Genomic DNA, 14,740 nt, shown 5'->3' with positions numbered 1-14,740 from the left:
AATTTTAGATTTCTAAAAATTGAAATTAAATCCGTCTGAAGTGCGATTTCAATTGTCATTTTGAATTTTTCAAAATCGAATTACATTTCAGGTGGATGTACTTGCATAACCAATTAAATAATTTTGATTTTGAGAAATCTTACATATAAAGAGAGCTTAAAAGCTTAAATTTCTTCTTGAATTGAAAATAATTTTAAAAAATTCTATGTTCTAAAGGTAGGTTTCCGTATGCGCGACTCCAGTGAAGCTACTCAAATCGCGCGTTTCAATTTATAACTCCTTCTCACTGAATCTTATGGCGCTTTTTCCTAATGCGCGAAATCCGACGCGCGACGGTAGGGACCCCGAGGGCGGCTATAAATCGCGGCGACTAGACTGCGCGAGAAGCAGTCTAACCGCCCAGCCGCCGCGACTTGAATATTCAAAAGTGTGTTTTTATTTTACATTTTTCAAATACTTTCTCAATTCTAACAACAATTCTACAAACAATTCTAACTTTCATAAATTGTATAGATCGAAAGTTCAAAAAAATCCACGCTATAATTTTCAATGCTCTAATTTGAAAAATGAATAACCTAATTAAATTTTTTGTTAAATTATATAATTTTAAGCAATTTTAGTGAAAAGCATTAAAACTTGATGGATTACAATTTTTTTTAATTGGGACTTTTTAAACTAGAAGATAAAAATTACGAATTGTTCAGTTGTTATTTATATATCAAAATTTGTTTTGAAATCTTGTTAAATATTTCTTTAAATTATTTATTTAAAAGCAAAATCATTAATATTTCAACGGGAATTTGATGCATATTTTGTTATTATCTGAAGATCTTCAACCAATGTAATTAAATTAGCTGATATTACCGCGGAACATTTTTTGGAACATTGTGTCATCACTATAAAGATGCCGCTCAATTAAAATTTTCTGAAATCCCTTCGATTCCCTGTTTAAAAAAAGTTCTCGAATTTCACTTCGATTTATCTCATTCAATAAAAGCATAAGAAGTACTTTCTCCTCTTCTTCTTCTTCTTTTTCTTCTTCCTCGAGAAGATTAATTACACAGCCACACAAAAAAAAGTGTGCGGATCTGGTAACATGACACACGTATGCCTATGGATTTTGGGGCGCTGAATTCAAATTCGGTATCAAAAATCACCCATCACGTCATGGTTGAGCCATAACCTCAAAAAATGACGAAAAATCATGCACTGAGGCAAATAAATTTCAAAATAATGCCAGTGATGCAAATTTTCACTTTAAAAACATGTCGACAACTGTGAAGGATCAACCCTTGTCTGATATCAACTTATTTAACATAACTTCACCCAACAGAACCTGACCTCACCTAACCTGAATTAACAGAAATTTATTGAACTACACGTATAGCTCTGGAAGCATATTTTCCCAGTAGCAAATGTGTGCTACATCGAATGGGTCAACTCGAGCGTAACCTAGAAATAAATCTAACTTAGCTTAACCTAACCTAATCTAACCTCACGAAACACAATTAAACTGATTGTGTTGTGTCGTTGTGCTTGCGGTACCGTTTGAATCAGCTTGGACTTAACCTGCAAAGAGGTCAAACCTATCCTAACCTAAAAAACCTGACCTAACCTAACATAACTTAACTTCACGTAACACAATTAAACTCATTGTGTTGTCCCGTTGTGTTTGCGGTGCCGTTTCATTCAGCTTCGGCTTAACCCACATAGAGGTTTAACCTATCCTAACCTAACAAAACCTGACCTAACCTGACCTAGCCGAATGAAATTCAACCACACGTGTAGCTATGTAAGCGTACGGTTCTCAGTCTTAAATGTGTGCTATATTTAATAGGTTAACTCGATCTTAACCTACAAATGAAGAAAAAAGGACACGCTATAGCAGGCATAAAATAGACTGAAGTAGGTCTATAAATCAATTTAATTACGATAAAAAGCAAGATAAAATGTAAACACGAAAGACAGTATAAATATATCCCTTAAATCTAAGAAAAGAAGAGAGAAAAATTTTTTGAATAAAACTCTTATACATTTGCATGTTTAACTTACAGTTCTACATTTTAATTGATACCAACATTGTCAGGTTAATTGAAATGGGGTCAATTCTACTTGTAGTTCTAATTTTCTTCAAATGAGTAATGTGCGTCTAAATTTTTAACCACCTGCAGTACAATGAAATGAATTTTATTGTATTACAACGGGAATACTTAAGTTAAGTTTTGTTGCGTTAAGCAAAATTTCGTTAGGTTCTGTTAAGTTAGATTCATTTGTAGGTTAAGATCGAGTTAACCTATTAAATATAGCACACATTTAAGACTGAGAACCGTACGCTTACATAGCTACACGTGTGGTTGAATTTCATTCGGCTAGGTCAGGTTAAGTCAGGTTTTGTTGGTTAGGATAGGTTAAACCTCTATGTAGGTTAAGCCGAAGCTGAATGAAACGGTACCGCAAACACAACGGGACAACACAATGAGTTTAATTATGTTACGTGAAGTTAAGTTAGGTTAGGTTAGGTCAGGTTTTTTAGGTTAGGATAAGTTTGACCTCTTTGCAGGTTAAGCCCAAGCTGATTCAAACGGTATCGCAAACACAACGGGAGAACACAAGCAGTTTAATTGTGTTTCGTGAGGTTATGTTAGGTTAGGCTAGGTTAGATTTATTTCTAGGTTAGGCTCTAGTTGACCTATTCTATGTAGCACACATTTGCTACTGGGAAAATATGCTTCCAGAACTTTACGTGTAGTTCAATAAATTTCTGTTAATTCAGGTTAGGTGAGGTCAGGTTCTGTTGGGTAAAGTTATGTTAAATAAGTTGATATCAGGCTAGGGTTAATCCTTCACAGTTGTCGGCTTTTTTTAAAGTGAAAATTTGCATCACTGGCATTATTTTGAAATTTATTTGCCTCAGTGCATGATTTTTCGTCATTTTTTGAGGTACTGGCTCAACCATGACGTGATGGGTGATTTTTGATACCAAATTTGAATTTAGCGCCCCAAAATCCATAGGAATACATGTGTATACCAGGTCCGCACACTTTTTTTTGTGTGGCTGTGTTATTAATTGATTCATGCTGTCATGTGCTACTGTACAACCTACTGCAGCAGATGTTCAAACTGGACTAATTACAGAGAACGAAATGAAAATTGACCTGATCGCTTTTTTCCTGATGCCCCGTAGGAAACCCGTAAGAATCACTAATCGCGTGACTAGTTTCTTGCAAAAGAAGTAACGCGACTTCAGTCGCGCATACGGAAACCCACCTTCAGCGTGACCAAAATGGTACCAATTAGCATTGCAAATTCAAACTGAAGAACTGCACAACTCTAGTGTCTACTAGGCAGTCTGATAAATCCCTGAAAAATGAAACACGGAGACGTTTTTTTGGCCAAAGTTGGTTTTATTTTTCAACATACTCTCCTTTTAGGTCGATACAACGAGTCCAACGATTTTCTAACTTTTTGATGCCGTCCGAAAAGTACTCGATCGGAAAGTCTCCAAAATACGCCTCAGTTTCAGCTATGAGCTCCTCATTTGAGTAAAAACGCTTACCGGTGAGCCATCTCTTCAGGTTAGGGAACAAGTAATAGTCGCTGGGGGCCAGGTCTGGTGAATACGGTGGCTGAGGAACCAATTCGAAGCCGATTTCATGCAATTTTGCTTGTCCACGAATATTATGCCATGTGCATCCCAAAGTACGGAGGCCATAACCTTTCCGACCCATTGTTACGTTTTTGGACGCTTCGGAGCACTTTGGCCCGGTGGAACCCACTGTTTTGCCTGTTGTGTTGACTCAGGAGTGTAGTAGTGGATCCAGGTTTCATTTATGGTCATGAATCGGCGCAAAAACTCGGTCGGCTTATGCGAAAATAATGCCAAATTCTGCTGGGAAGTTGTCAGACGAATTCGTTTTTGGTCCACTGTGAGTAAACGCAGCACCCATCGCGCGCACAGCTTCTTCATGCCCAAAACTGAATGCACGATATTGCCCACACGTTCCAATGATATGCCTACAGCATTAGCTACTTCTCTCAATTTCACTTTGGGATCATTCAACATCATATCATGGATTTTTTCGACATTTTCTGGTGTAGTGACCTCTTTTGGGCGCCCAGATCGTTCAGCATCAACTGTGCTCGTAAGACCACAACGAAACTTGGTAAACCACTTATGAATCGATCCAATCGACGGTGCAGAGTCCGGGTAATACTTATCCAGCTTGGCCTTGGTCTCGGATATCGTTTTCTTGCTAAGATAGTAGTGTTTGATCAAAACTTTAAACTCAGATTTTTCCATATTAAAAAAAACTCGGAGGTTAGTCGCTTCTCAGTGCTGTAACTTGTAAATGCGTAAACATAAATGGCTGAAGTTTTGACAGGCGTCATTTGAAGGATCAAGCTCGACGAATATGGTTCACATTAGTGAATACTAATGCCATCTCTTAGAATTTTCAGGTACTTATCAGACTGCCTAGTATATGAGAACAATTTTTTCGATCTTCTTCGTTTGATGTCCAGATATTAAAAATTGTGCAATTAAGAGTGGCGACCACTTTTGGTAATCATTGCAATTTTAATAAATGCGGCTTAAAAAAGGTAAAATTTTTTCAACGTTTTTTGAAAGTTATGATCTTGTATCTGTAAATAGATTCAAAAATCATTTTTCTTCTTTATTATGTATTATTAAACTAATTTCGTAACACAGATGAGGGTACCAGCGCTGGTAGCGAAATGTTGAAATGATTTTCATAATTTAAATTAAATAAATCTAACTTAGTCCAAACGAGGTCGTCACTCTCATCTAGAATAATTTTTTAATTTAAAATTATACCATATTACTGACAATTTTTTTCAAATTGACTGTGTTGCAAATTTTGTCTGATGGCATCCCACGTGGTCATATGCAAGTGTTAAGAACTTCGCGTTTGATCTTTGAAGTTAAGTAGTGCTTGGCGCTCAGTTATATTCGGATGAGAGCCTTCGTACTAGATGGAGCATTTATTTATTAGAGTTGCTACATGTCAGGAAATTCTAGAAAGTTAAGGAATTAAAGAATAGTAAGGCAAAGTCAAACGAAATATTAGGAAAAAGTTAACAGAGTCAGGTACATTTCGATAAATTAAAATTGTACTTAATTTTATTATTCTTTTGAAAATCAAACAATTTTCTTAAAAGGTCATTCTTTTTTGTTGAAAATTCATCTTTTTTGGTTGAAAATTTAACTACTTAGTTAAAAATGTTAATACTTTGTTAAAAATTCATTCCTTTTTTTGGCTGATGATTCGTCATTTTTGTTGATAAACTTTTTTTGTTGAACATTGAGCCTTTTCGCTCAAAATTTTTATTGTTTTTTGCTGAAAATTGATTTTTTTAAACTGAAAACTCAACTATTTCATGTTCGGATTCAAATTTAACTTTCTTGAAAATTCATCTGTTTGCTTAAAAATTATTTTTTGACTGAAAACTTAAGTATTCTATTTCATATTGAAAATCGATCTGTTTTAGGTAAAAATTTAACTATTTCGTTGAAAATCTATCTTTTTGGTAGAAAAGTAATCTTATTAGTTGAAACATAATCTCTTTGATTAAAAATTATTTCTTGGTCAAAAATTGAAGTGTTTTTTTGAAAACTCCTTTTTCCGTTTAAAATTAATTTTTCTGAGTGAAAATTGAACTATTCTATTTTTGGTTGGAAATATATCTTTCTTTTTAAAAATTCATGTGTTTTGTTAAAAATTTGTATTTTTTGGTGGGAAATTAATCTCTTGAGTTGTAAATTCAACTATTTTGTTGAAAAATCTTCTTTTTTGTTGTTGAATTCAATTGTTTTTAGTTTAAAATTAAAATCATCTTTAGTTTGAATGTGAACACTATATTACCTTTTTCGTTGAGAATTCATATTTCTTTGTTAAAAATTGAACTATTTATTTTTAATTGTGGAACTATTTTGTTAAAAATTCTTTTTTTTTGGTTGATTCATTCTACGTTTCCATGAAAATTCATTTGTTTGATTGAAAATTAATTTTTTCTCTCAAAAATGAAGTATCCTATATTTGGTTGAAAATTGATCTTTTATAGTTAAAAATTCATGTACACTTGAACTTGGATTTCAGAAAGCTTGATTTGAGCGTTTCGAGAATTGATGCCGCTCGGCGGTTTCGTATGAGAAGCCGCGGACATGTGCCGTGTTCACTGATACGTTACAAAATAGTAGCGTAGTGATAAAACTCTGTAAAATTAATCTTTTTTGGTAGAAATGTAGTTTTATTGATGGAAAATTAATCAGCTTGGATGAAAATCAAACTATTTCATTGAAAGTTTATTTAATTGATTTAAAATTAGTTAATTTACTGAAAGCTGAACTGTTATATATTTGGTTAAATACATTTTTTTTGTTTTAAAACATTTATTTTATGTAACTATAAACTTAGCAACTCTATTTTAAGGTAAAAATTTCTCTTTTAGTTTGAAAATTCAAGTATTTCATTAAACATTTTTTTCTTCGGTTGAAAATTTTAATACTTTCTTGAAAACTAATGTTTTATTTTTTAACTTTAACTATATCATTTTTGGATTGGAAATTTATCTCGTTTAGTGGAAAATTCATTTATTTTGTTGAAAAATCGTATTTAAAAAAATTTTAATTTAAACTTTTTTTTTATTATAAATTAAAATATTTTTGGCCTTCATGTGCAGTGTACAGCAATGTGTGCATTGCACAAGGGCGGATAGGTGAAGATCTTGCTAGGGGATGGCCGACCCGGTCAGATCCGGGCAGTATCCATTTCATCGCGGTGTACCTGCTCATCTTACCCTCTCCACTCGACTTCTCCTCACGTCTCTGACTGGACGAGATTGCTGTACCGGGCTTTGCCAGCGGGGGCCCCTTAGTCCTAATGAGGCATAAAATGCCATACATAAAAATCTTATAGTTTTTCAATCAGCAAATTAAAAATATTATATTCGGAATCTATGTTTTTTGCGATTCCAACGATATGTAACTTGCAATTAAAATATTGAAATTAGACTAAGTTATGGCCGATATTATTTTGTAGAAAATTCGCCTTATTAAAGTTTAATAGAATATACGGATTTTTACCCAACTGCCTAGAAGAATATTATACTTGAAACCAAGTACTTGAATTTTTAAACCAAAAAGACGAATCATTAAAAAAACAGTACACAATATAAGTTATTTAGTATACACATATACGTATAGACATACAGAATAATTTTATAATATTAAAAATGATGGTCGATTCTTGGGCAATCGAACAGAACTAGGGGTTGAAAAAAAATTATTCAGAAAAATAAGGGATACACTAGTGTATTAAACACAAGGGCAATCGATTAAAAGGAAATGAAACTTCACTTTCTAGGGAATATAATTAAAATGAATATACTTATTATGGTACATTATAATATGGAAAATATAAGAGAATTACTTCCACCGGGTGAGTATTAAATTGTCAACAGGCGAATTTTCTACCAAATAAACTGATGCATTTTCAACTATTCTACGGAAAATTCCATAATGCTATTTAGTCAGGGTCAAAACAAACTAATATCTGCCATAACTTAGTCTAAGTTCAATATTTTAATTGCAAGTTACATATCGTTGAAATCGCAAATACACATAGATTCTGAATATAATATTTTTAATTTGCTGATTTCAGAACTATAACATTTTTATGTATCGCATTTTATGCCTCATTAGGACAAAGGGGCCCCCCTGCTGGCAAAGCCCGGCATAGCAGTCTCGCTCAGTCAGGGACGTGAGGAGAAGTCGAGTGGAGAGGGTAAGACGAGCAGGTGCACCGCGATAAAATGGAAATCGCCCTCTGATCCAGATTTGTTTATTGTCCTATATATAGCTGTAGAAAATCCATAAGGTACATACCTAGATACGTTTACCTGATTTATAATCTCAATTAAGCAGCAATTTAGAGTCTATTTTTGACCGAGTGATTGTAGAGTAGACTATCAGAGCCCTACTATTAGAGCCCTACTATTGCATTTCCATACAGCTTTTCAACGTGAGGTAAACCGGAAGTGCTTACCTGCCCCTACCCAATTCCTAATTATACTTCAGGCACAACAGTTTTTTCTCCGATTGTGAACTAAAAATGGGCGATTTCCATTTGACCGGCTCGTCTTACTCTCTCCACTCGACTTCTCCTTGCGTCCCTGAGTAATTAATTTTTATTATTTAATAATTCTTATCCTATATCTTACGTTATATATATATATATATATATATATATATATCGTAGCACTAATAGCCGACCCAGTCTATTAGCCGACTAACTGGTCAGTCGGCTAATCGACTATGCATACGGATCATCATATATTTTAAGGATTGAGATTTTTCACTTGTTTTTCATGAAAATATTCAAAATAAAAAATAATAAAAAGAGTTCCTATTAGAAATGTTAAGCTATTTACAATTTAAACTATGTAGTTACGTTACACGAAGTGCGTTAGTACGGAAATCTTAAATAAAAAATTATCCGATTACTAAAATTAACAATTTTATCTCATATTTTTATCGTTTTCTTAATTATAATTATCCAGATTTTACGTGAAATAGCTTTTTTTGAAGCTAGTGTATCATTTAATTCACTTTCTCTTATTTGTACACTTTATTATATTGAATGAACATAAATGAAACGAAAGATTAAAAAAACTTTTATGTTTCTAAAATTGTAATTTTATTTTTAATTATCTTGATTAAAAAAGCAGTGAAAAAGACACAATATTCTTTTGCACTTTTCCTTGCCAATTTTAAAAATCGGATAGTTTTTTATTTAAGATTTCTATATTAATACACTTCGTGTCACATAAATATATAATTTAATTTGTGAATAGCTTTACATTTGTAATAGGAACTCTTTTTATCAACTTTCCTTTAGAATATTTTCATGAAAAACTAAATGAAAAATCTCAATCCTTAAAATACATGATAAACCGTATGCATAGTCGTCCACTGGGCTGCAACGCTCTAGTCGAATAGCATCCTGTCCGCTGGTTGGCTGCTTTCATCCGTCCACTAGAGTCGGCTTTTCAGCAAAGATTAGCCGACTGGCCAGTTAGTCGGATAATCGACTGGGTCGGCTATTGGGCTACGACATATCTATATATATAATGAAATTCATGTAAAATATTTATAATATTGATATTATATAGCTCATAATATATAATATATTGAATTTGAAGATCATCATCTAATTATTATTATATAAATAACAATCTTTAAAACAATAATAATAAATTAAAATAATTAGATATAATTTATTATGTTGTATTCATTATGATAACATTGTATAGTTGAAAAAATCATTACAACCAATGCCTAGTTAAATGATTAATTTAAAACTCTAATAAGAAATTAAACAATTAATTAATTTCACAACTTGATAGTCGAACTAATTTAAAAAATAAAATTATTTTGTTGAAAACTAAATTTTTAATATGAAAATTCGAGGATTCCATCTACTTTGGTTTAAAAATCAATTATTTTGTTAAAAACTCATTTTTTAATCTGAAATTCCACTATTCCAGTTTTTGTTGAAAATATATCTTTTCAAGTATAATATTCTTCTAGGCAATTAGATATAAATTCATAATTCTGTTGAATTGTCAACAGACAAATTTTCTACCAAATAAACTGACGCATTTTCAACTATTTGATCGAAAATTCCATAATGCTAGTTGCCAGGGTCGAAACATAACCTAAAATCTGCCATAACTTATTCTAATTTTAATATTTTGATTGCAAATTAAATATCGTCGGAATCGAAAAAAAACATAGGATCCGAATATAATATTTTTAAATTGTTTATTGCAAAACGATAGAATTTTTATGTTTGGCATTTTATGCCTTAAATGGACAAAGGGGCCCCCGATGGCAAAGCTCCGTAAAGCGATTTGTTTAGTCAGGGACGTGAGGACAAGTCGAGTGGAGAGGATAAGACGACCAGGTAGGCCGCGATCAAATAAATACTGCCCATAACAATATTGCTGTATTAGGGGTATTTAAAAATCCATTAAGCTCACCTCAAAAGTGCTTGCACTTTTAGGCCAAAAAAGAAAAAATCTTGCTACGCAATTTTGAGAAACCAAGTTTTTTATTTTTAACTATCAAAATTCGATTTTCTCAAATAACGACACAAAATATGGGGAGCAGTTCTTAGTCGAAAATTGTTCTTCCTGAAATATTTATTATAAAAATATACGCTTACTAGTTGTTTGTTTCGTGTATTTTAACAAATTTTTCCATAAAAAATAAAATATTTGAATTGATCAAAAATACTAAAATTGTATGTATTTTAATTAACTGCAACATTTTATTATTGAAAATTTTTGTTTTTAGTTCAATAACAATGTAAAAGAAATGTTCCATGATAATATTAAGGTTCTCGAACTTCAATGCAAAGAAAAATTGTGCTTTAATTTTAAAATCGAAGAAATATCATTTTTAACTTGAAAAAATCTCATTTTTCTCGAAACGATCGAAAATAAGAATAGTAGTTCTTACACAACAACCACTATATTATAACAGTTTCGGGGGTTTATTAGCTTTTAAGCTATTGGAAAATCTGGAGGTTTTGGCCAATTTTTTTACTTATTTTTGCCCATTTTCTCAAGAAATTCTCCCTTTTTTTTAAAGTGGGCTGAATTCTTTTCTATATTTTAAGATATTTTTTTTCCTTCTGTCTTATATTGCTAACAAGAAAAAATTAAAATTAAACCACTTAAAATTCTTAAATTTCAAGTTAGAATCCCTAGAACTCCAATATTATCAAATAATGCACCCAAAATACAATAAATTAAACTAAGGAAAATAATATATGCTACCACTTCAAATAAGAAATTGGTATTTTCAGTATTGTACAATATGAAATTCAAGACCAAAATAAGCATTCAAATGTTTGAAAGTGAAAATTTAAGTTAGATGCCTTTAAAATGAAAAAGTTTAGCAACATTTATTAAATTTGGATCAATTTAATTGGAATTTTCTTTTATTTCAAACTCTTTCAATGCGACATTATACAATTTTTTAATACAAAATGGTTCAAGTGAAAGCGTATTTAATTTGAAATTGTATTATTGGGAACGCTTTAAATTTCAAATTAAAAAATCAAGTTTGAAAGCTTCAAATTCAAAACGTATAAATAATAATTGCTTTTAATTTGAAAATGAACAATTTTAAATGTTAAAATGTTAAAAACAAACACAGATTTTTTTATTTTGATATACAATTATTTCGTTTGAACTTCTTCAATTAGAATTCTTAAAATTTTGAATGCTGTAAAATTGAATATTTAATGAAGAATTAAAGTTCAAATATGTTGAATCTTTAGGCTTTTAAATTAAAATGCTTAATGTCATAAGGCTTTATTATTCGCGAGTCAAGAATACCATATTACTTTTATGCTATTTTTTTCTGAAATAACAATTTTAAAAGAGTTATAATAATTGTTTCAACCTTTTAGCATTGATATTTCTTCAAGTGTTTATCTTTTTGATTTTCTCTGAACAGAATACCTTTTAAGTTTAATTTGATTTTATACTTCTTAGTCACCATCTCTCCATATAGCCAAAGTAAGTTTTTGTATTTGTAAAATATTGAAAATTTTATTTTTAATCACCAAGTTCTCAGTCGATTTTCTCGGAATATGGTTTACTTTTTTATATCAGTTTTTATCATTTCTTTCAAATAAAAATTTGATTTTTAAATTGGATCAGCAGTTAAACCTGCTGCCATTTGTGATTGGCGTAACTTTAAGATTTTAAACTTCTTTCTTTATTTATTTTCTCAAAACCGGATCACTTTTTTAAAGCTAAATTTGTTGGGTAAATTCAGAAAAAATTCAGCTCGAGAGTGGGCTTTTGCTTTATTTGTGGTGATGTCGATTTTGCAGAATTTTGTTTCGCTCTCTTTAAAAAATCTGAGTTTGTTGGTTATCTAGTTCCGTACTAATACCTTTCAAATATGAATTTATTTGTCTCAAACTGTCTGTTGATACGTTGAAAATATCAAAAACCATTATTTTTTCATTTATTTTTTATTGCTCAATTTTACTAATAACTATTTGTCCCTCTTTTAATTACAATAATTAAGATAAACCATGAAAGAATTTCCCTAGTCTTAATATACGTAGAAATTATTTATACGTTAAAAACGCATCTTTCTATCGTAGATGGAACGATTTTGTCGAATGTTAAGAAAACTTTTTCAGCGTCGTTGTTTTCAGTTTACAATTATCGGCTGGATTGGCATCGAAATCGAAATAAACTTTTAACGTGACATTTTTGGCCGTGGGCGAATTGAATTGTAGCGCGCGGAAAACTCGTGATTGGAAAACCAGAAGCGCAGTGTTTAATGTGAACGTGCTGGACTCGAATTTTCTCAAAGCTTCTCCATTCAGAGTTATGCGCAATACGTGTATCGAGTATAAGGGGACTTATTGACCCTTTTTTATATTATATTGATACTGCTCTGGCAAATTGGAAAATTTTTGTTACTTTTTCACCAGACGTGTTTCCATATTTTATATTTTATTATTATATTTACATATTAAGTATTTCAATAACTAATGAAATAATTTTGATGGAAATAATTATTAAACGCAAATCAGCTTTTATTTCGTTCCTTTAAGGTATTTTTATAATACATTTTTAGTGAAGTTATCTCTTTCTTATGTCAGCTTTTAAAAATATATTAATAAAGACGATTTAGCTGCCTAGCGGAAAATTAAGAATTTTATTAACTATCTATAATAAAATAAAAAACATTTAAACATAATGTCTTAACAGATTTCAAAGAAAAAATGCATTTTTAATAAAGTAGTTCAATTTTCAACAAAAAAAAAAAGATTATTTTTCTACTAAAAGAGATAAGTTTTTAAAGAATAAAGTTATGTTTTCAAGCTAAAAAGTTGCATTTTTTTTAGAAAACATTTGACTTTTAAACCTGAATGAATTTTCAACCAAATAGTTGAATCTTCAACAAATGCTACACATTAATTTTAGATCAAACAGTTGCATTGACAACAAAATAGCTGAACTTTCGAGAAACGGAGACAAATTTGTAGCCAAATAGTTTATTTTTCAGTTTTCAAATACGATTTTTCAAACAAATGGTCTAATTTTCAAACAAAAGAAGAATAAACTTCAACCACAAGTAGTTACGTTTTTAAGAAAATAGTCGAATCTTGCATTCTTAATCCAGAAAGATAAATTTTCAATGAAGCTGTTAAATTTACAAACAGAAAGATGACTTTTCAACAAAATAGTGAAATTTCCAACAACATAGTTAAACTTTAACCATCTGGTTTAATCTGCTACATACAAAAATGAATTTGCAACCAAATTTTCGAATTTATAAATAACAAAGATTTCAGTTCAACCAACAATATTTTTTAGATAACAAGAAATGAATGAATGAATATATCAATTTTCAGATGATTTTTTTTTTAATAAAAACACGAATTTTCAAACAAATAGTGAAATCTTTATCCAGTAAAACAAATGTTTCACAAAGTTGAATTTTCAAAAAAAGGAAATCTATTTATTAAATTTGTAGTAAAAAAAATGTTTCAACTAAATAAAAACAAATTTTCAAAAAAATAATTAAATCTTCAACCAAATAGTAGAATTTTTTAACCAACAGAGATGAATTCTGTAATAAATAATAAAGTTTTAATTTTATACTAAAAATATTTGGATTTTCTTCTTGAGATCTAGAAGCGAGAAAAACGAGAATTTGGGGTAAAAAGAGGAATTCTTTCTAAAAAGGCTGATTTGGGAAAGAGTTTAAAGTCTGTATTTAGATGCTTTATTTGGAAAATGAAATCACAAATTTTCAGTTTTCCAATCATTTCAAAAAAACGTTTTTTTTTACTATTTTCCATATGGTGATACATTTTTCCGTTAACCCGGCCCCAATCCCTTGTCAGTGGCTTGTAGTTTTTGAAAGGGCCCTTAAACAATACATGAAAAAATGAAATAATAAATATCAGCAAATTTTGCAGATTTATGGATAGTTTTCGCTATTCAAGCCATTGCATTGTATCAAGGGTTGCATACTTTTACGAATTTATACATTTGTTTCTCTTTAAATTTATATAATTGAATGACAAGAATTTCAAGCTTATATGAATATTTTTTCTTACAAAATTTTTGTAAATGTTTGATCAAACTTCAGGTGCTTATTGGTCAAATTGGAGTAAAGAACAGCGGCTTAGCTAGGGGCCGGAGGGAGCTCAAGTACCCCCCCCCCCCCCCCCCCCCCCCCCGAAATTTTGTAACTTTATTTGTTATACACTGGAAAACTTCATTCTATTTACAACGGCTTTTGTCTATGTTCTGAAAGCTCTTTTCCTTGCCATAAATCCTAATGAGAAAGAGGGATTATCTAGAGTTTAGAAACCATAATAAACTCCTGTCTATTCTTCATGTAACATGCAAAAATGACGACAGTAAACTGTAGATTTCTACATTTAAATTTAAGTAAACTCAAAGGCCTATGCCATAAAACAAGATTTTAGTACGCCAAAGATTAAATTATAAGCGGTGCACACGAATTCCGCTCATGGTTAGGATTTTACCTGCAAGCTTTCGGGCCCTGTTTATACCAGGTGTATACATATGAAACCGGTATTGCCATCTAGCGGCCAGTAGACACACTTGTAGACACTGTCGGAACTTACCATTTGTGCTAATTGGCGTATTG

General features: G+C 31.0%; 1 protein-coding gene across 1 annotated transcript in view; it reads left to right on the top strand.

The window, feature by feature from the left end:
- Nucleotides 1-14,740, top strand: part of LOC117172066 (microphthalmia-associated transcription factor) — a 310,163-nt gene that overhangs the window by 117,415 nt on the left and 178,008 nt on the right. The gene's annotated exons all lie outside the window — the stretch shown is intronic.

Source organism: Belonocnema kinseyi, chromosome 4 (assembly GCF_010883055.1).
Source record: "Belonocnema kinseyi isolate 2016_QV_RU_SX_M_011 chromosome 4, B_treatae_v1, whole genome shotgun sequence".
Lineage (NCBI taxonomy): Eukaryota > Metazoa > Arthropoda > Insecta > Hymenoptera > Cynipidae > Belonocnema > Belonocnema kinseyi.
Note: the sequence above shows the minus strand (reverse complement) of the source record. Positions and strands in the feature narration are given on the sequence as shown.